At 38.7% G+C, this 21,963-nt stretch overlaps 2 long non-coding RNA genes across 2 annotated transcripts; both read right to left on the bottom strand.

Moving 5' to 3' along the window:
- Positions 1-1,911: 1,911 nt before the first annotated feature.
- Positions 1,912-3,714, bottom strand: LOC138921396 (uncharacterized). The gene is made up of 2 exons (XR_011433938.1): positions 3,482-3,714; positions 1,912-2,228 (listed from the first exon to the last, which is right to left on the bottom strand). It is a non-coding gene; the product is annotated as an uncharacterized lncRNA (long non-coding RNA).
- A 6,666-nt stretch (positions 3,715-10,380) lies between these two features.
- On the bottom strand, positions 10,381-17,276 carry LOC138921397 (uncharacterized). Its single transcript, XR_011433939.1, has 3 exons — positions 15,887-17,276; positions 14,278-14,417; positions 10,381-11,107 (listed from the first exon to the last, which is right to left on the bottom strand). It is a non-coding gene; the product is annotated as an uncharacterized lncRNA (long non-coding RNA).
- Positions 17,277-21,963: the final 4,687 nt, after the last annotated feature.

Raw genomic sequence — 21,963 nt, 5'->3', positions numbered from 1 at the left:
GCTTCTTTCACTTAACATATGTCCTCCAGCTTCCTCCATGTGGTTGCAAATGACAGCATTTCCTACTTTTGTAAGGCTGAACAATATTCCATTTTAGTTTTTCAGTATTTGAAAAGCTTTACTTTTTCAATGATAATGCTTGGAACTAGATATTTGGTATGACTGAACTTTGCTGGTCATGATCTTTTCTCAAGTTTAGGGGTTCTTCAGAGGTTTACAGCAGTTGAAGCTTCAGTGGTATCCTTGACCCTTCTCTGCCTTTCAGTCCACTTTCCACTATGAAGTAAACAAGTCCTATCGTCTATCTCATAAGCACTTCTTTGCAAATTTCCTTCTGTTTTATAGATAAGAAAGTGAGACTCAAAGTTTAAGTACCACTCCCTTGTCATACAACTAAATAGCCTAAAGACAATATTGGAAGCTGTTAGGCCACAAGCCCAGCTGGGCTAGTGTGGTGCAATATCATGCCAAGAGACCAAAGAAACAACCCAGAGACTGCGAATGAGACATATAGGTTTATTGGGTCCTACTTATGGGAGAGTGTCCAGTGGCAGCTGGCTGGATGGAAGTGTGCATCCGCTCACAACTGCCCCCAAGAGAAGCTTGCTTAAGTAAGCAGAGGAACAAAGGCTGCATGCTTGCCAAAGGGCTGTCCCTGGTACGACCAATGTTCCTAGGAACAGTAGCTCACGTGGAGGGGCTCTGTGTTCCCGTAAGACTCGATGTTCTTCTCGCAGGATAAGGGAGGATCAAGGCTAGCCAGGCCCAGATCATTACAAATCCCAGCAGCTGGGCAGCCTGCCCAGGAGGGAATCAGAGGGACACATGGTTACAATGGGCCTGGGGGTTTCTGCTGAGCAAGCAAGGCCCAGGCCCTCCAGAAGCCAAACTCCTGGTTTCCAGTCTGGTGACTTGTCACTTGACTCCCTCTTATGTCTAAGGTCCCCCCTACCTACTTGCTTCAATCAAAACACATCAACACAGGCCAAATATTGAAACCAAGTCCTGGAAGATTGTATCTTATTCACGCAAATGCTATTATATTTTCCATTCAGAATAAATTTTCAAGCAGTAAGTACAAGGAAAACTATAGGTGGAGTATTTATTACCTGGCACTCAGCAGGCTACCCCATAGCATAACAGCAACTCTCTGCCGTCAATTGACACTCACTTCATCTCCCGGAACTTCACTGCAAATATCTCTCTGGATAATGTCTTTTTAGTGGGAGGAAAGACTTCTAGAATTCCAAATACATAGATAAACCAATCCCATGCAATCACCCTCAATGCAAGTCAGCTGATAGTCGGTGTTCTTGACTGCTGGGTTTCATCTCTTTTGCCAACCTGGGAAACAGAACCTGGAGGAAAACTCAGAAAAAGCCACAGGTGACCACACAATCAGATCCCAATGCAAAATGAACACTGACTACTTTGTCTCTTGGTATAAGGAATGGTTCTACCCTGGTTACAAGAACAAAGTGAGCCTCCCAAAGCCACAGAAGAACTCAATGCCTTGACAACCCAGTTCAGTGTCCACTCATGCTAGGTCTATTTTCTTCGGAATCCTAAATCTCAAGACCACTATTGTTACCTATTCAGGTGCATAGGTGCCAAATCCTAGTACAGTAAAGAAATGGCCATCATTTATTCACACATGCCAACATTTGGGATCCATTGCCTTTTGCTCCTCTGTGTAAGCAGACTTTGTTTAATTCATCTGCTTTCTCAGGTTGTGAGAATAACAGGAAAATAGCACCCACGTCCTTTGTCCATCTGCTAGAAATTGGAGGAGGAGCAAGGTTAAAGCAGTGAGCCATGGAGTCTGAAGAGAAATGGAACCAGTTAACTTGTTTGTATGTTTTTTATCAAAGACCTTCACGAATTATTATATAGTTTTAAAGAAATAATTAATTTCTTGTACAAGAAAATTTTTATTTATGATCCACAAACATTAGTAAATCGTTACAAAATATTTGCTGAACAATTATTAAACAGATGTTAGACTAGAAACCTCCAGATGCTAATCTCTTCTTTGTTTTTGCCATGGTGAAGCCCCTTCTTGATCGTACATCATTTGACACAATTAACTATGTTACACTACACACACACATGCAGTGTATGGTTCAATATTAAAATTATTTCTGTTTTCTCTGCTCCTGCACAGACCTGAATCGTGGTCAGTTTTTGATGATTTGGGAAGTGATAGGAGTTGTTCTTCTAATTATTATCTGAAAAGAAAGAAATATCAAATTTTCTGTTTCCCTATTTTGTATAGAATAACATCGTAGGCTGAATAAATTTGCTCTTATTTAGCAATATTGATAAGTGGGTTTCCAACATTAAACATAGACTAGAAGATATTTTAGGACTGCCTTATAAGTAATGAATATCATTTAAGTATTTGCAAAAGTTAGAACAGAATAGTATTAGGTATAATGTCTAATAGAATAGAATAGTTAGAATTTCCGATTGCATGTTTAACAGAGATGAAGAAATAAGTTCAGTTTCCTGAACTACAACCTCTGATAGAGAACAGATGTGGCCTTGTGGGAGCTAGTGGTAAGCTACTCTACCATGCTTGTTGTCAGTGCCAAGGTTAGAGACAGATGGTCTGCACCAATTAAGCAAAGCATTCCCACCCACCCCACACAGCCCAGGGCTACAGAACCCTGTTCTGAATTGGTAAGATTGGGACCTCATCCCAACCAGTGCTTCATTCCTGTGTTTATTCAGGACATAACTCAGAATACAATGTGACTGGGACAAAGTTTAGAAGGGACTGCTCAGACAATAGCCCATTGCATCAGGGATGTTAAATTCCTTAGAAAGAGAGAAGCACCTGATTGTTCTTTTAAGGGTAACATAATCTTGACCTTACTATCTTATCCACTTCTCAGAACACTCTCCTCATGGACTTTACAATGCTTATACACTTAACGAAGTTTATAATTCCTTCCCAGGGTATGTCGACACCATTCTTGTTCCTGAGAACAACTCCAGGTGCTCAGTGTTTTGACGTCCTCAACTCCTGAGAGTTTCTACTTATACCTACACTGTATCAGGTAACTACTCCCATGATTACTTCTTAGAACTGCTTCAACTCCAAAATCTTAACTTTAAGACATTCTGCCCCAATCAATTCTTCTACACTGTGTTTTCTACAACACCTTAATCCATCAAGTTATTGATTCATCAAGAATTGTAATCACTGAGACTTTTTTCTACTTTTCATCCTTTCAGTTCCCAAAGAAGTTTCCATATTCAGATTAGGTTATGTGATGTATTAAGTCGAAGTTTAATCAGACTCCACTCATTCTCGCTACGTTTTTCCTTTAAACGGATTTGCTGCTGGATGAGTACTCCTGGCTATTTCACCTCTTAGATTGTATTTGTACCAATCATACAGGGTGAGAGCCAAGATATGGGTAACCCAAGTGGGAGGAGAAAATGCACCAACACCTGCCAAATGCAGACTACTCACATTGGTTTCCCTTGAAATAAAAATTATGCTTTTTCAATTTTCCAGGCCGTGTCATAAGACGATTACTAGCTAACCATGAATAAGTAAAAATATGCACTTCAGATAGGTCTCTCTTCAGGGCATCTTAAGAGGGCTAAATGGACAGCTTCCAATCCTGCCAACTGAGCAGAGACCTCTGTCCCATCCTGGTCAGGGATGTGCTGGAGGTGAGTGGAATTCCACCACTGGACAGTGAACTCCATTCTGTGTAGTGATGTCACTGCCATTGTCCCAAGGAGCTCTTCATTTTGCCAAGGGGCAGGCAGAGGTGTTACCTCCACCTTCACCATGGTCAGCGGAGGGGCTGAGCACGGGGGAAGTCACTCTCCTAGAGTTTGGCCCTGTCCTGAAGGAAATATTGCTATTTAACCAAGGAGTCTCCATGTCTGGGCCCAAGTGCCCATGTGAAGGGTTTCTTCCCCATCGTAGAGAGGAACTTGCGTTCTCAGAGCACTGAATGGGGACTAGGATGACAGTCTTCATGATCTCAGTAGGCTCAAGTATTTGTATTCTAATGAGTCTCCACAAGGCACCTCGTGGCAGCCATTTTGTCCCCAAAACCATGGGTGGGCCTTGGGCCATGCTTGGTCCATAAACTCCAGGTGGAATAGTGGTGGTAACCGGGGCCTCACTGGACAGTTGGAACCCAGGACCAGGGTCTTGTCCTGCTAGACAGCTTATACATGATAATACCAAGGTGTCTGGTGCAGTCCCCCCATTGGAAGGAAGCAGACTCTCTAGCAACTTGACAAATTTGTGTGGTAAAATTGACAAGAAGGATACGCATTGTCTCTGAAGATAAACAAATCCAAGAGCTGTTGGGCCTCTTTTCAGGTTCAAGGTGGCCTAAGCCACAAAATTTCCTTGGTGGTGTCAGGAATTGTTCACCCTTCAGAGGACCATATAACGCTCACCAAGTTATCTGATGAATTTGGCAGGCCCTTGAAATTTGTGAGAGGTAATGGCCCAGACTCTTTTATGTAAACAACTTGTGAGATACTTAAGATCTTGGCCATCTGTTCTATAGCAAAGCCCCACAAAAAGATACCGTCCATGTAAACCCAAAATGTGGTATTATTTAACTGTTTCAGTCCAGGTGGCAGAGGTTGTATGACATGGTAGGGCTACTGAGGTACCCATGGGAGGCTGGGAGAATGTCAATTAAAAGCCTTCAAATAGGAGGGCAAACTGGACATTGGTATAGAGTAAAACATGGTAGCCAAATCTTTGCCAGCAAGGTAGTCAGCTGGAGTCCTTTGGACGTCTTTGGTGAGTTCAGTAATATTTGGCAGGATAATCACATGTAAGTCTCAATAGTCAGCTGTGAGTCATCACTCAGTTTTATTTGCCTTTAAAACTGGCCATAAGTGGCTAGTACATAGGGAACTATTATTTGAATTATATCATTTCCAGCAAAGAGATATTTAATAATGGGACATAGTTCCTCCACACCTTGTCTCACATGATGTTGTAGTGTTCAAGGACTTTTCCTGGTGGAAGCAATTCCACAAGTACCATTTTGTGTGTCCTAACAGCAATGCCAGTGATTTGATCTTATTCCACGTTAGAACATGACACGTGAAAGTTTCCATGGGTTCTGAGGGGAAGACAAATTGACCCATGAAAACAAAAAACAAAAAACAACAGAGCCTGTGGACTGTGATTATCGTCTGGTCAGAACAAGAGAGCCGCAAATGAAGGAGTGAGGGAGTCTACAGTTGTCTTCCCATATATTTCTGTGGATGGGAAAGTTCCTGAAAGAAAAATTTTAAGCCTAAAGTGGCTAAATCATGGAAGTGGCTGGTTAAATCTGAATTGGCCTGATTCAGCTTTCTACTATGGAGCAGATGTGGAGGCTCATGAAGGAGGGTCAGAAAGAAGAAGGCACAAAGGGCAGTAGCCATGCATAAAAATGAGTGGGATTGAAGCCTATTAGAAGTTATATAAAGAGTGAAGCCTAAATATTTGTAAATGTGGCTTAAAATTGAATTCAAATACCGAAAAACTACAGAGGCAACATCATTTTTACAGGGAAAATAGCACTGATTAATCTCTTTTACATGGAATTCATAAGAATACCCTGTCACTGGCTTTGGAAAATAAAGAGAAATCAAGTTGGTTCTAAAGCAATCTCTTAATTAAATAAAAACTCATAGCTGTTGTGTTTAGTCTCCTGGTTATTGCATGTATTGAGGTTTCCCTTTTTTAATTCTCCATCCATCTTTTCTTACTTACTTTGATTCCTCCACCTTTCTCAAGGATTATCTTTCCCTATATTTCATGGTGGAAGATTTCCTTGCTTGCTTTGTTATTTTTGATTTGAGAAACCGTATTCTTCCCGCCTGTCTTGGGGTTTTGTGGTAAATGTGGTGGTTCGAGGTTTTAGGTTAGGGTTCAGGATGATTGCACTCTATTTTCTCAGTGTCAAGTTTCCTGACATTGATGCCAAATAGACCAATATTGTTATAATTCTTTGGCCTTTTACTTGGTGTTTCTTACCTGAATCTCTGTAAGGCATTCCATGATTTCTTAATCCCTTCCTGTTTGGAATTGCAACTTCCAAGGGATCTTACTGGCAAGGACTACTTTTGACAGTTTTGATTAACAGAAAGAAGTGCAGAAATTATCACTGAGCTTGAAAATTTGCCCCTTTGGCTCAGTTCTATAACTACAATGCTGTTCTCGCAGTCTATCTTGGGCATAGGTGTCATTCACAGATCACACTGTCTCAAGTTTCATCCCTGAAGCTTCCTATAGGCCCAGGGAATATCTGCACATTACCTTTGTGCTACTGCAAACCTGTGTGTAATGAAATTGTTATTTTGCTGGGCAGATTATGAAATAATTTTGGCATCTCTAAATTCTGTGCAGACAGAAAAGGTCTAGCCTAGGAGAGCTGCCACAAGTCTGCAGAGATAAGCAGGTCAACTGACATGAGTGGATGGTCCCTTGAGGTCTGATTCCATTTTCCTTATGAAGGAAACCCTCCCTTGGAAACCAGTTTCCTCGAAACGGCTCCACATGATCTCATGTGATTAAGCCTGGCAACCTGCTCACCTAATTCACTAAGATGCAGGCAATTACCAGAAGATGACCTCATTTCCTGTTCCAGTTCACCTTGAAATACCTCAGAACTATCAGAAACACTGACATCTTGACTACATGTATAACAGATCCTTTAACAACTGTGTCATGAGACAGTCCAAAAATCTGACTCTTAGGAGGTGCTAAAACATTTTTAATTAATGGGAATAAACTGTTAGAAGGAATAAACATTGGAACATACTTTACTTTTTAGAGTAATTTTGGATTTACAGATAAATTGCACATAAAGTCCAGAGAGTTCCCATACCGTTTTGCCTCCCCCAACCCACCCATCCCTCCCATTTTCAAATTATTATTATTAGCATCTTGCATTACTGAGAGACATTTGTGACAACTGATGAGCCAATGTTGAAACTATCATTCAAATAGATATGTACTGGTATATCTTTCTTTTAAATTTGCAATTCTATAATGGCAAATGATGTTGAACAACTTTTCAAATGCTTATTTGCCTTCTGTATATCTTCTTTGGTGAAGTGTCTGTACGGATCCTTTGCTTATTTTTAAATTGGATCGTTTGTTTCATTACTCTTGAGTTTTAATAGTTCTTTGTATATTTTTGATACCTATCCTTTATTAGATATAGTTTTTAGTTTGTGTAACTTTGTTCTCCTTATGAGAATGGAAGTCTTGAGTCCCAAGTTCTTTACATTTGAGAGCAGAAACTGGAAGTCTAGCTTTTTCAATATTATTAAAATATGGCTCTCTTTTTGATCAGTTGTGAATTAGTTAGATAATATGCTTTCTTGAGCCTTTGTTTCCTCTCCTTATCCTTTTCCTTCCTGGAACAGGCCCAGGAATTTAATTGGCTACCTTTGTCATATACACTGATCTTCCCAGGGGAGCAACTCTTGAAGATTAATTTTAACAAATTGATTAAAAAATTGCCCATGGAAACACTATAAAAAATAAAAATGATACAACTGCAGTCTATCAAAATGATTCAATCCAAATAATTATGGAGTAGTATCCCAATAATCATTTTAGGAAAAACTGTGAGTTATATACATTTTTGTTTTGGTTTTAGCTAAAGATAATCATTTTAGATAGCCTAGTGGTTGTGACAGATGAATGTGGTGATGAGAGGAAGCAATAGTTGCATGTACAGGTTTAGAAAAAGAACTAAAGGAAATAAAGTAAATCATATAAGAATAAAATGTTAATATCAAAAAACCTGTGAAAATTATGGAGCCTAAGGAATAGAAAGAAAACATGAAGAAGTGTGAACAGATCCTAAAGGACATATAAGGCACCATCATGTGGATAAATATATTCATTTTCAGATTTCCAGAGGGATAAGAAAGAGAGAATGGGATGGAGAGATTATTTGAAGAAATAATGAACAAAAGCCCCCAACTGAATGTAAGACGTGAATAATCAACAAATATGAGATACCCAAGAACGACAATTAGGATTAATTCAAAGATATCCATATCTACATACAATACATACAAATTGTTGAAAAAGAAAGACAAGAGACTATCTTGAAGCTGCAAAGAAATCATGACTCATCAGGTACAAAAGGTCCTGGATAAGACTGTCAATAGATTACTCATCAGAAACCATGGGGAACATAAGGCAGTAAGATGATATATTTAAAGTGCTGAAAGAAAAAAACCTGTCAACCAAGCTCTATACAAGGTAAAAATATCCTTCAAAAATGAGGGAATAATTAAGAGAATCTCAGATAAACAAAAGCTCAGGGAGTTGATTACTGTTTGAAGTGCCCTATGATAAATGCAAAGGGAGTCATTCAGGTTCACATGAAAGGACACTAAAGAGTAACTCAAAGCATATGAAGATATACAGATGTCCAGTAAAGGTAAATATACAGACAAATATAAAATGATATACTTTCTTAATATTCGTTTATAATATTAATATTACTTTTTCATTTCTAAAAAATTTAAAAGACAAATTCATAAAAAACATGAAACCAGTGACATCAATAACATTAACTGGGAGAAGGGAACACAGCTGTATAGGAGTTGAGCTTTTGTACCTTGTTGCAGTTCACTTGGTATCGATTCAATATGTCATTATAACTTTAAAATGTTATCTAAAATCATTATGGTAGCCACAAAGGTAATAACAATAGAATAAACACAATTGAAAGTGAGAAAAACAGCAAAACATATCACAAGCAAACATCATCTAAAAACAAAGGAAAGTAGTAATGGGGGAAATAAGAGACCTATCACATGGGAAAAAAGTAAAAATGTAAGTCTTTCCCTATCAGTAAGTACTTTAAATGTAAATAAACTTCCCCAATCAAAAAGTAGAGATTGATGGAATGGATTAAAAGAACAGGATTAAATTCTCTATAAGAGACTCATATTAGACCTAAGGACATAAATAGTTTGAAAGGGAAAGACAGTAAAAGATATTCCATGAACAGAGTAAGCAAGAGAGAGCTAGTATGGCTACTCTAGTATTAGATAAAAACTTTTACAACAAAAATTGTGACAGGAGACACAAAGGATATTGTATATGAATAAAAGAGTCAATCCACCAAGAAAACAGAACAGTTTTAAACTTATATGTACCAAACATCAGAGTTCCAAAATATGTGAAAACCACATTGACAGAATTGAAGGGAGAAATAGATCTTACTACAAAACTAGTGGGAAACTTCAATGCTCCACTTTCCATAATGGAAAAAACAACCAGAAAGAAAATCAATAAAGAAATAGAAAAGAGAGTGCTATGAACAATTGTATGCCAACAAATTGAGAAACCTTGATGAAATGGAAAATTCCTAGAATCACATAAACTACAAAGCCAGAATCACGAAAAAATAGAAAACCTGAGTAGACCTATAACTACAAAAGTGATTGAATAAGTAAAAACCTCCCAACAAAGAAAGCCCAGGACTAGATTTCTTCACTATTGAATTCTTACAAGTGTTTAAAGCAGAATTAACAGTAATCATTCTTAATACTTGCAAACCTGAAGGAGAGAACCCTTCCTAACTCATTCTACAAGGCCAGCATTACACTGATACAAACGAGAAAAATGATACTACAATAAAATCAACTAAAGACAAATATTCCATATGATTAGAGAAGTAAAGAATTCTCAAAAACTACTATGAAGCTGAATTTATCATTTACTAAAAGATTTATGTCATGAACAATTAGGATTCATTGCTGGAATGCTATGATTGTTCAACATACAAAAAGTAGTAAATGCAATACACCACATTATCAGGATGAAGGAAAAACTACTGATCATCTCAATTGATGTGGAAAAAGCACCTCACAAAACTCAACATCCTTTCATCATAAAAACCACTCAACAAACTAGAAAGAGAAAGAATATTCTGCAACATGATGAAGTCTGTACACAAAAAATTCACAGCTGACATCATACTCAGTGTGAAAGACTGAAAGCATTTCCCCCTAAAATCAATAATGTGAAAAATTTGTCTGCTTTTGCCACACTTAGTGTAGTCCTGGAAGGCATAGTTCCAGAAATAAGACAATAAAAAGAAATAATATGTTTCCAAAATGGAAAGGAAAAAGTAGCGTTATCTCTGTTCCAAGATGATATCATCCTATGTGTAGAAAACCCTAAAAATCAAACAATAAACAGTTGGAACTAAGAAACAATCTGAGCCATTATGCAGGATAAAACATCAATCCAGAACAATTAAATTTCTATACACTAGAAATGAACAATCTGAGAAGGAAATTTAAAAAATCTATTCCATTTATTACAGCATGATAAAATACTTTGGAATAAATTAACGGAGGTAAAAGATTTTTAAACTCAAAATTAAAAAGTTACATGAAGAAATTTAAAAAGAGGCAAATATATCCAAAGACAATCATGTTCATAAATGAAAGACAATATTAGGATGTCAATACTAACCAAAATGATTTACATATTCAATAGATTTCTTATATATCCCAATAGTCAGGCGTAGCTCCTGTATTTTCACCGTGGATCTCCTGGGCACACGTGTAATGAGCCTCTTGAGAGCCATGAGATTAGAGGTTCCAAGAATCATTCATAATCAGTGAGGAGGTTGTCCAGAATTGGGTGGCCTCAGTAAATACTTTAAACTGGAGATGTTTGGGATTGCCTCATGATCTCAATTATAGATACCACAAACTGAAGAAACTGAGTTCAAAAATATACTAGTTGATATTCCAAAGCCTGATCTTCCCTTGTGTCCTCTTTGACTGTGGATGGTATTTGAGTCTTGTCTGAAGAATTTTCTTCCTTAGTCAGCCTTCTAATTATCAAGCTCCTGGGGCTGGGCCAGTGGTTCAGTGGTTAAGCGAGCACGTTCCAATTCAGTAGCCCAGGGTTCACGCGTTAGGAAACCAGGTGTGGACATGGCACCGCTTGGCAAGCCATGCTGTGGCAGGTATCTCACGTATAAAACAGAGGAAGATGGGCACAGATGTTAGCGCAGGGCCAGTCTTCCACAGCAAAAAGAGAAGGATTGGCAGTAGATGTTAGCTCAGGGCTGATCTTTCTCAAAAAAAAAAAAAAGATACGTGTAATTATCAAACTCCTCTGCCATCTGTCCCACTGAATTCACTCATTCAAATGGCAGGTATACTGTCAGAATATTGTTAAATTTTAATATCTAGACCCACTTAAGGGGAATTATAGTGTTACTAATACCAGTTTGAACTTACCTATTTATCCTTTTAAAGATATTCAACAACTTCTAATGCAATGATGTATCTAACCATTCCATGTTCTAATCTTCGCTCTTATCATACTGTATTCTGAGTACGAGCTTCTGAATAAACAATGGAAAGGAAGCATTGATTGGAATAAGGTCCTAAAGTAATAAACAGTATATTTTTACAGTGTTGGGATATTTATATACACACATATATTGGATGTGTCTGGATTATAATTAAAATTATTTCTATTTTTCTCTACTCCTTCAAAGACCTGAGTCACTGTCAATTTTCCACATTTTTGGAGGGGATGATGGTTGTTCTTTTTATTAATTTCTGAAATGAATGAAAGATCAAAGTTTATATTTGCTTTATTTTCTGGAGAATTGTAATGTGGGTAGAGAGATTTGCTCCTAGTTATCAATATTGATAAATGAGCATCAAACATCAATTATCAACCATAGGATATTTTCCACCTGCTTTATAAATAATGGATATCAGTTAAATATTTGCAAGTGTTAGAATAGAATAGCATGTTATAATTTCTAATAGAATAGGTAGAATTTCTGATTACAGCTTTAATGAAGATGAAGATTTAAGTTCAGTTTCCTGAACGACAACCTCTGACAGAGAACTGATGTGGCTTTGGGGGAAGTAGTAGGAAGCTGCTCCACCATTCTCATTGTCATTGCCAAGGTCAGAGACACACACCCTGTACCAAATAAGCTAAGAACCTCCAAACACACCCTACACCCCAGTGCTATGGAACCCCGTTCTGAATTGCTAAGATTTGGACCTATTCCCAACCAGTGCTTCCTTCCTACGTTTATTCAGAACCTAACACTCACAATGTAATGTTGCAAGAGCAAAGGTTGGAATAGGGAATGGTCAGACAATAGCTCATTGCATCGGGAATTTTAAATTCTTTAGAAAGACAGAAGCACAGGACTGTCCTTTTAACGATGACACTGTCTTGATCTTACAATGTTACCCACTTCTCAGTTCACTGTTTTCAGCATCTTTATAATGTTTACAATGTTTATAAATCCTTCTCAGGATAAGTAGACATCATCCTTGTTCACTCAGACAATGTGAGCTTCTCAATGTTCTGATGTCCTCAACTCTTGAGACCTTCTACTTGTATCTACAGTACATGAGGTAACTACTACTGCGTTTACTTACAACTGCTTCATCTCTGAAATCTTAACTTTAACACATTCCATTCTGATCACTTCTCTTCCTCTGTGGTTTCTACTACACCTCAATCCATCAAGGTATTGATTCATTAAGAATTGTAATCACTGAGCCTTTTTTTCTCCTTTTCATCCTTTCAGTTTCCAAAGAAGTTTTCATATTCAAGCTAGCCTAGGTATTAATTAAACTGAAGTTAAATCAGACTCCATTCATTCTCTCTACGTTGCTTCTAAACATGCTGGATGAGGCCTGCTGGCTCTTTTTCCTCTTTGTCTGTCCTTGTACCAAATATATACGGTGAGAGCTGAGACATGTGTTACTCAAACGGGAGGAGAAAATGGACCAATGACTGTCCTATGTAGACTGCTGAAATCATTTTCACTTATAATAAAAAATTATGCTTGGGGCAAGCCTTGGGCATACCAGTTCAATTTGCATGCTCCACCTCTGTGGCCTGAGGTTCACCAGTTCCAATCATGGGTGGAGACCTACGCACTGCTTGTCAAGCCATGCTCTGGCAGGTGCTCCACATATAAAGTAAAGGAAGATGTGCACAGGTGTTAGATCAAGGCTAATCTTTCTCAGCAAAAAGAGGAGGATTGGTGGTGGATGTTAACTCAGGGCTAATCTTCCTCAAAAAAAAAAAAATTATACTTTTTCCATTTTCCAGTTCGTGTCGCAACACTATTAGCAGCTGCCCATGAATAGGTAAAAACTCAGACCTCAGGTAGGCATCTCTTCAGGGCGTCTTGGAAGGGCCAAATGGACAGCTTTAAACCCTGCCTACTGAGCTGAGCTCTCTGTCTCATCCAGGTCAGGGTGGAATGCCGTCACTGGCAACTGAGCTCCATTCTGTTTAATAGTGTCACCTCCATCATCCCAAGGGAGTCCTCATTTCTCCAAGGGGTCAGGCAGAGGGGCTGCCTCCAGTTACCCCACTGTCAGATGAGGTGCTGAGCATGGAGGAAGTCATCCTCCAGGAGATTGTCCCTGTCCTGAGGAGCTATTGCCATTTAACCAAGGAGGCTCTGTGTCTGGGCCAAGTTGCCCATGTGAAAAGGGTCTCCCTCTCACAGAAGAGAGGAATCTGAGTCCTCAGGCAACTGCCTAGGGCAAAGGACATCAGCCTGCAAGAGCCCAGTAGGCTCAAGTATCTGTTTTTCTAAGGTGTCTCCTGCAAGGTGCCTTGTGGCAGCCGTTTGTTCCCCAAACCCATGGACAGTCTTTAGGGTCAAGCTTGGTCCATAAACTCCAACAGGCATAGCCAGAGTGGTGGTACCCAGAGATACATAAGGTTACCAAGGACTATGAGTAATTTGGCAGGCACTTGAAATTTGTGAGAGGCAGTGGCCCAGCCCCTACTATACTAACAACTTCTGAGAGACTTAAGATTTTGAGTCACTTGGCTCCACAAAAAGATATCATCATATGATGCCAATGTGGTATTATTTCACTGTTTCAATCCTAGAGGCAGAGGCTGTGTGAAACAGCAGTGCTTCTGAGGTACCCACAGGAGGCTGGGAGAAAGTCAACTGAGTGCCTTCAAATATCAGGTCAAACCAGATGGAGTATAACATCGTACCCAAATCAATGCCAGCAAGGTAGTCACTTGGAGTCCTTTGGATGTCCTTGATGACTTCAGTAATATTTGGCAGGGCAATCACATTTAGGTTATAATAGTCAGCTGTGAGTCACCACTCAATTTTGTCTGCCTTTAAAACTGACCATAGGGGCTATTAAATGGAGAATGTTGTTTGAAGGTTATGACAGTTTCAGCTAAGAGATCTTTAATGATGGTGCATAGTTCTTCCATACCTTGTCTCAGATGTCATTGCAGGGTATTAGCGATTTTTCCTGGCAGATGCAATTCCACAAGCTCCCATTTTGTGTGTCACAATAGCAATGCCAGCTATTTTATCTTATTCCAGGTGAGAACATGACATGTGAAAGTTTCCCTGGATTGTGAGGGGAACACAAAAGCAACCTGTGAGAAAGAAACAGAGCCTATGCACTGCTGTTATCTTCTGGTCAGAACAAGATAGCCAGCAAAAGAAGGAGTGAGGGGGCTTGCAGTTGCCTTTGCGTATATTTCTGTGGATGGAGAAGTTCCTGAAAGAGACTCATTTTAACCGTGAAATGACTGAATCACTGAATTGCTGGTTAAATCTGAATTGACCTAATTCAGCTTTCAACTGTGGAGTCGAAGTGAAAGCACTTGAAGGATGGTCAGGAAGAAGGAACCAAGAGTGGTAGACATGCATAAAAGCAACGGGGTTGAAACTGGTAAATTATATAACAGATAATATAAAGAGTGAAGCCAAATATTTGTAAATATAGCTTAACGTTGAAAGCAAACATCAAAAATCTTTAAAGGCAAAATAATATTTTCTGAGAAGATAGCAGCAGTTAACCTCTTTGACATGGAAATCATCAGAATATACTATTGTCATTGACTTTGGTAGATAAAGAGAAATCAAGTATGTTCCAAAAACAATCACAAATTAAAAATTCTTAGCTGTTGTGTCTAATACCCTGTTTATTGCATCTATTGAGGTTTGCCTTTTTTTATTCAAATTATTTTTCTGTAAGACTTCCATTTAGTTCTTTCTCCCATCTGTCTTTTCTTACTTAGTTTCTTTGTCCTTTCACAAACATTTGTCCCTTCTTGACTCCTTTGAGAGTGTTAAACCAAATATTTTCATGTCATGCTCAAATTACTCTAATATTTTATTTCTTCTTGTGTGATTTTTTTCCTATTTGTTGGATCTCTTGGTTTTTTTATGGTAGATTTCCTTGTTGGCTTCAGTATTTTTGATTTGAGAAACAGGCTTGTTCCTGCTTGTCTTCTGGTTTTGTCATAACTTGTGGTTCCAGGTCTTAGGTTAACATTCAAGATCATTGCACCCTTCCTTCTGAAAGTCAGCTTTCCTGACACTAATTCCAAATAGACTAATATTGGTATAACTCTTTGGCCTTTTACTTGGAATATCTTAGCTGAACATATACAATGGATTTCATTATTTTTCAACTCTCCTGTGACTGAAATGGCAATTTTCCTTGGCTCTTACTGGCAGGGAATATTTTTGACAGCTTCAACTCCATAGAATACAATGCAGAAATGATACTCAGCTTAGAATTTTGCTCAATTGGCTCAATTCTTCAGTTACAAGGATGTTCTTGCCCCATGGGCATAGGTGCCACTCACAGACCACACCATCTGGGCTTCATGTCTGAACCATCCTATAGCCCCAGAGAAGAAATAAATACTCTACCTGTGTGCTACTTCAAGCCAGTATGGAATGAAATCATTACTTTGCTGGGAAAGTTATGAAAGAATTTTGGCATCTTTAAATGCTGTGCAGGCAGAAAATTTCTAGCCTAAGAGAGCTGCCACAAACATGCAGAGATAAGCAAGTCAACTCACAGAGATGGATGGTCCCTTGAGCTCTGATTCCACAATTCCACTTTCCTTATGAAGGAAATATTCCTCTGAATCCAGTTTCCCAAGAAAACTCCACATGATCTCGTGAAATTATGTCTGGAGATCTGCTAAGCTGGTCCACTAAAGTGTAGGTGATTATCAGAGAACGAATGCACCTCCTGTTCCAGTTCACCTTCGCAGACCTCAGAACTATCAAAAATACCAACATTTTGACTACATGAGTACTTAATATTTTAACAGTTGTGTCATAAGAAAATCACAAAATCTGACTCTTAACAGGTGCTCAAAACAGTTTTTTAAATGAATGGGAATAAAATATTAGAAGGAATAAAAATTGAAACATACATGTTTTATTTTTATTAATAACTTTACTTTTTTAAAGTAGTTTTTGATTTATAGAAAAATACACATAAAGTACAGAGAGTTTCTCTACTGTCCCCTAATCCTCAGTTATCCCTATTATTAGCATCATGCCTTCACTGCGGGACATTTGTGACAACAAATGAGCCAATACTGATATATCACAATTAACTAATGTTCATGGCTTACATTAGAGTTCACTCTGTGTCGTATAGTTAATATCGAAAACTATCTATTGACTTATATTCACCATTACTGTCTACATTCTGAATACTTTCATTACCTTAAAAATCATCTGTGCTTTACTTATCCATCCTTCCCTTTTTCTCTTCCTCCAAATCCCTGGAACCTTGATCTTCTTATTGTTTCCATAGCTATCCTTTTCCAAAATGCCATACAGTTTTATGTAGCTTTATACAGTATGTTATACAGCATGTAGCATGTTAAGACTGGCTTTTTTCAAGTTAGTGATATTCATTGAAAATTACTCCATGTCTTTTGTTGGATTGCTAGTTCATTTCTTCTTATCACTGAATAAGATTCTACTGTATTAACACAACATAGTGTCTGTATCCAATCTACCTCCCTACACAATTTGACAATTATTAAAAGCTCTTATAAACTCTGTGTGAAGTTTTCAACTTATTTGTGTATATGCCAAGGACTGCAATTGCTCGACCATATGGTAAAAATACATTTTATTTTGAAAGAAACAAGCTACCTTCCAAAATGGCTTTACCATTTTGCATTCCCACAGATAATGAAAGAGCATTCCTGTTGCTCCATATCCTTGTCCGCACTTGTCATTGTCACTGTTTCTTATTTAGATTTTTGCCAGCACTTGTTATTGTCACTGTTTTGGATTTACGATGTTCTAAAAGATGTGTAGTGGTATCTCATTTTTTTTTAATTTACAATTCCTGAATGACAAATGATGTTTAGCAAATTTTCATATGCTTATCTGCCATCTGTATATCTTCTTTGGTGAAGCGTTTTTTCAGATCTTATGCTCAATTTGGAATTCAGTTTTTTGTTTTCTTACTATTACTACAGAGTTATAAGTGGTTTTTGATATTTTGGATAATGATCTCTTCATTAGATATGTGTTTTGCAAATATTTCCTGCCACTCTGTGGTTTGTGTTTGCATTCTCTTTATAGTATTTTTCACGGAGCAGAATTATTATTATTATAATGAAGTCTAACAATTTTTTTCTTATGTAGGTTGGGCATTTGCTGTAGTATCTAAAAAGCCATCACCATGCCCAAGATCATCTAGATTTTCATCTATGTTATCTTGTAAGATTTTATAGTTTTCCATTTTATACTCTGGTCGATAAATCATTTTGAGTCAACTTCTGTGAAAGCTATGAGGTCTGAATCTAGATTCCCTTTTTACATGTGGATATCTAGTTGCTCCATCACCATTTGTTGAAAACCTATTCATTCTCCATTAGATTGCCTTTGTTCTTTTATCAAAGGTGAATTCACTCTATTAGTGTGGCTCCCTATTCTGTTCCATTAATCAACCTGTCTGTACATTCACCTGTACCAAACTGTCTTGATTGCTGCAGCTTTCTAGTAAGCCTTGAAATTGACTAATGTCCGTTGTTCACCTGCTCCCATGGAGTTGTGATTCTCTGCATCAATCAGTCTCTCCAGTTTTGGGGTCTGCAATTTGCCCTGTGACTTCAATTTTCTGATGGATATAAGGAGAGTTGTTGATTCTTAGTTTGTCTATCTTTTCTCTTGTTATGAGTGAGGAAGTGTTGACTTACAAGTTCTTTATCTATGTGACCAGAAACAAAAAGTCTAGCTTTTTCAATATTATTAAAATTTGGTCCTCTTTTGTGAACAGCTCTGAATTAGTTAGACAATATAGTTCCTTCAGTCTTCACATCTTTGTCGGTGTCGCAATCCAATGTATACATCAGGATAGATGCGGAGACGGCTGATGGCCACTCTGAGTTTATTATAACCAGCGTTTCAATATATACATAGCTTACAGCTGTTAAACATACACAGGTGTTCTGGATGAGGTAATTAGCCAATGCCAAGAATTCTTAGCGATTTCTCAAGGAGCCCTCCCTTGGCCTCTGTTTTGATATTATCATGTTATTGCTGTGCTCGTATACTTTCTCTTGGAGCATGCAAGGCCTCCTAGGCAACGGTCCCTCCTGCTCCGGATATCATGTTTCCATCTGTGCCCCTGGGCGGCCGACGCCTGTCTTAGGTTGCCTCCTCCTGGAGGTCTTACCCATCATTGGCTAATCAGCCTTCTCACCTCCGGGTCACAGTTTGTTGGCAAGCTTTTTCCAGTGATTATTAACCCTTCCTGTGTGTCAGGGGAGGCAATATTTCCCCGCTTTTTGTTTTTTAAAGCAAGGAAGGCATCATGTTGTGCTGAGGCCAGAAGGCCCATCATAACCAATGCTTGCTCTTGTTGACTTTTTGTTTTTTCAGGGAGCACAGCAGACGTAAAACATAAACTATTAACGTGGATAATATCAAAATCACACCAGCATTAACAAATATGCGTAAATTGAGGCCTGAGAACCAATTGGAGGGCTCTAGCCAGTGTAACGCATTTTCAATGTGTTGAAATATTTTTTGAGAGAACACCTCATGTACTTCTTGTAACTGCCTCTCTAACTGAGCTTGTAGCCCAGTGATGTCATTGGCCAGGGAGGTATTAAATGCCCCCTGCAAATGTTTTTTTATTTCTTGCCAAGATGTCAGCGAGCTATTATACAGTAGGGGGGTAACGCATTGCATGGTAAATTGCCAGTCACATTTTAGTTTCATACGCATATTTAATGCATTTTGCTCCTCTCCCAGCCACTTTACTGCTGCCTCTAATGCCTGCAATCCTGACATTAGCCCTTTATCAATATCCACCTGTGTCTGTAATTTTTGAGTGACATTTACCAAGACGGACTCCACCTTATGGGCTATTTGAACACTGTTAACAAAGGCAGTAGTAGCTGTAGCAGCTGATACAATGATAATCACCGCAGACACAATGAATGCGATTAGCGTAGCCAAAAACCGATTAGGGCGTAATTTTCTCATGGATTCAAGGAGGATATGTAGAGCATGCTCTTCGGACCATGTCCTATTTAGAGAAACAGGTAACCAAATATGTGCTCTTCTTTTAACACCATTACATAGGTCACATTCAATGAGGTTACATTATAATATGTTAAACAATCAGAATACCAATATGGGGGAGAAATATTAACCACATACATACCAGAAGATTCTTGGATAGCAGGGACACTGTTTCCCCATAATAACACATAAGGATGGGTGGTACAAATCATAACCGTATCAGAAACATTTTTGACCAATGTTAGTAAATAATTGCCAGTTTCATTCCTATACTTGCCATGGGACAATTGTCATGATATAAAAGGCAACCCGATCCTCAATATTCCTGTGTGAGGGGGCTGCACACTGTCTCATTGTGAGATAGTTGTAAAAGGGGTCCAGATAGGCTGTGTTCGCTCCATGTTATAGGTTTCTGACTTGATCTGTTGAAGGCCCAAGTATGATTGTCACTCAAAAGGTGTCCATGAAGTCCCTAATCCAGCACGTTGGCCCCAAAGATGTTGCCCAGCCTTGGATATGCTGTATGGCAAGGGGACCACTGTACTGAGTATTGTTTGTAACACCAATCAGTTTTTGGAGGGCAAATTGGGATGGAACGAACTTGTGTGACATTACTTTTGTCTTCGTAAGATGTTGATATAGCAGTAATGTATGTCAGATTGGCTGCCTGTTGTCCTTTCTTAGGTTGGTGATACAAATACATTTGTTCCTGAAAGGCGACACATGTTGTGCTTTTGTTTTAATAAACCATACAAAAAGGTGAATTGTTAGCATACCTCACCAGAGGTTCTTCTTCCTTTTGGTGCAGGCCTGTATGTTGTTGTCGGGGTACCCGGGTTCCTCCTGTCCAATCAGAATCATTAGAGGACAAAGGGGAATTGGCATGCCACCAAGTAACCGGAGTAGAGAGAGGAGCATTAGGAATAAAGGCCCAATATGTGAGATTCTCATGCTCTGAAGTCACCTCAACATGCATTAGAGAGGAAAAGAGGAAAAAGAAAAAAACTGATTTACTTATCAGTTTGTCCATTTTCTGGTTATTCCAGAGCAGGCCGTGCGCGTTTTGATGGAATGCACTCAATGCCTTTATCTGTCAAAACACAAAGAGCTCCTCTCTTCTCACATTTAACCATAAAAGGGCCCTCCCAGATATCCGTATAAGGACGTTTTAATCCACACTTTGCCAAGATATTGTGTCAAAACAGATGTGTGTAATGTGGCCTTTGTTGGGCCATATGGTTCTGAGTTTGACCCATATATCTTTCTGCAGCTGATGTGCCATCCTCTGCTAGATTCAAAAATTTAAAGTAAATAAGGCGAGATTGAGAATACCTTGCAGATCATTCTTATAATACTCATTTGCCCCTTTCATTTTTTGTAAAGCAGCCTTCAGCGTTCTATGACATCGCTCAATAATAGCTTGTCCCATAGAATTATAGGGGATGCCAGTTTTATGGATAATATTCCAATTTGCACAAAATTGGCAGAAAATTTGCGTTGAGAACTCGGGACCATTATCAGTTTTAATGCATGTAGGAGACCCCACGAAAGCAAATATAGCAAGCCAATGACGAATGACTTGTTTAGCGCTATTTTTTTGTATGTGCCGATGCAAAAAGAAATCGAGAGTGAGTGTCAACAGAAGCGATAATATACTTGAAACGTCCAAAAGGTGGAAATATTGTTGTGCCCGTTTGCCAAAGATCATTGCTGTATAGTCCACGAGGGTTAACCCCATCAGCAGCGAAGGGAGAGGTGGCTAGGGAAGATTGTTGACAGGCTGGGCAACCAGCAATTATTTGTGCAGCCTGTCGTTTTAAGTGAAAGCGCAAGCACAGGGCTGGAGCATTGCAATGATGTAAGGCGTGAAATGAACATGCTGCTGTAAACGCAGGACAGTCAAGTCAAACATTGGCTACAACAGAATCAACAATAGTATTCCCTTGAGATAAAGGACCAGGAAGAGGAGTGTGAGAGCATATGTGTGCAATAAAGCAGGAGTGAGTTTGCTGGGACAATGATTGCTTGATTCTCAGAAAATGAGTGAAAATATCTTGTGTGGTTTGATGAAAGTTTAAAACAGAGGGCAAAAGCGGGACAGCATTAGCTACATAAGCAGAATCCGTAAGAATATTCAAAGGAACAGAAGGAAAGGTGCACAGCTGCCAATTCTGCAATTTGAGTAGTTGAATGTCCCTGAGAGACTTTGATCTGCCAGTCACTATTAGCAAACCAAGCAATACTGGCTTTTCTGGTTTTTCCAGAGCCGTCAGTGAACAACGTTAAGGCATCAGGAATAGGTTGGGAAGAGATAACCGAGGAGATGATCAAATTGAGAAGATGTGCAAGGTTAAAAAATGGTCTGAGGGTCAGCGCCTCGCAATTGTAAACACCGCAAACATCCCCTTTGAATAACAGTAGGACTCTTAGGTGTGTTTATCACATAAAGGCGTAAGGGAATTTCTGGATCAAAGCGATTTAAAAATTGGGAGGTCAGAGCCTTGTTTACTAGGCTTAGTTCTTGTTTTGCCTCAGGGATAAGACTGCGCGTAGAAGAGGGGAAGAGTCACGATGTAGCAAGGAAAACAAG

Source organism: Equus caballus, chromosome 29 (genome assembly GCF_041296265.1).
Source record: "Equus caballus isolate H_3958 breed thoroughbred chromosome 29, TB-T2T, whole genome shotgun sequence".
Classification (NCBI taxonomy): domain Eukaryota; kingdom Metazoa; phylum Chordata; class Mammalia; order Perissodactyla; family Equidae; genus Equus; species Equus caballus.
The sequence above is the reverse complement of the archived record's forward strand: the minus strand, read 5'-3'. Positions and strand labels throughout refer to the sequence as shown.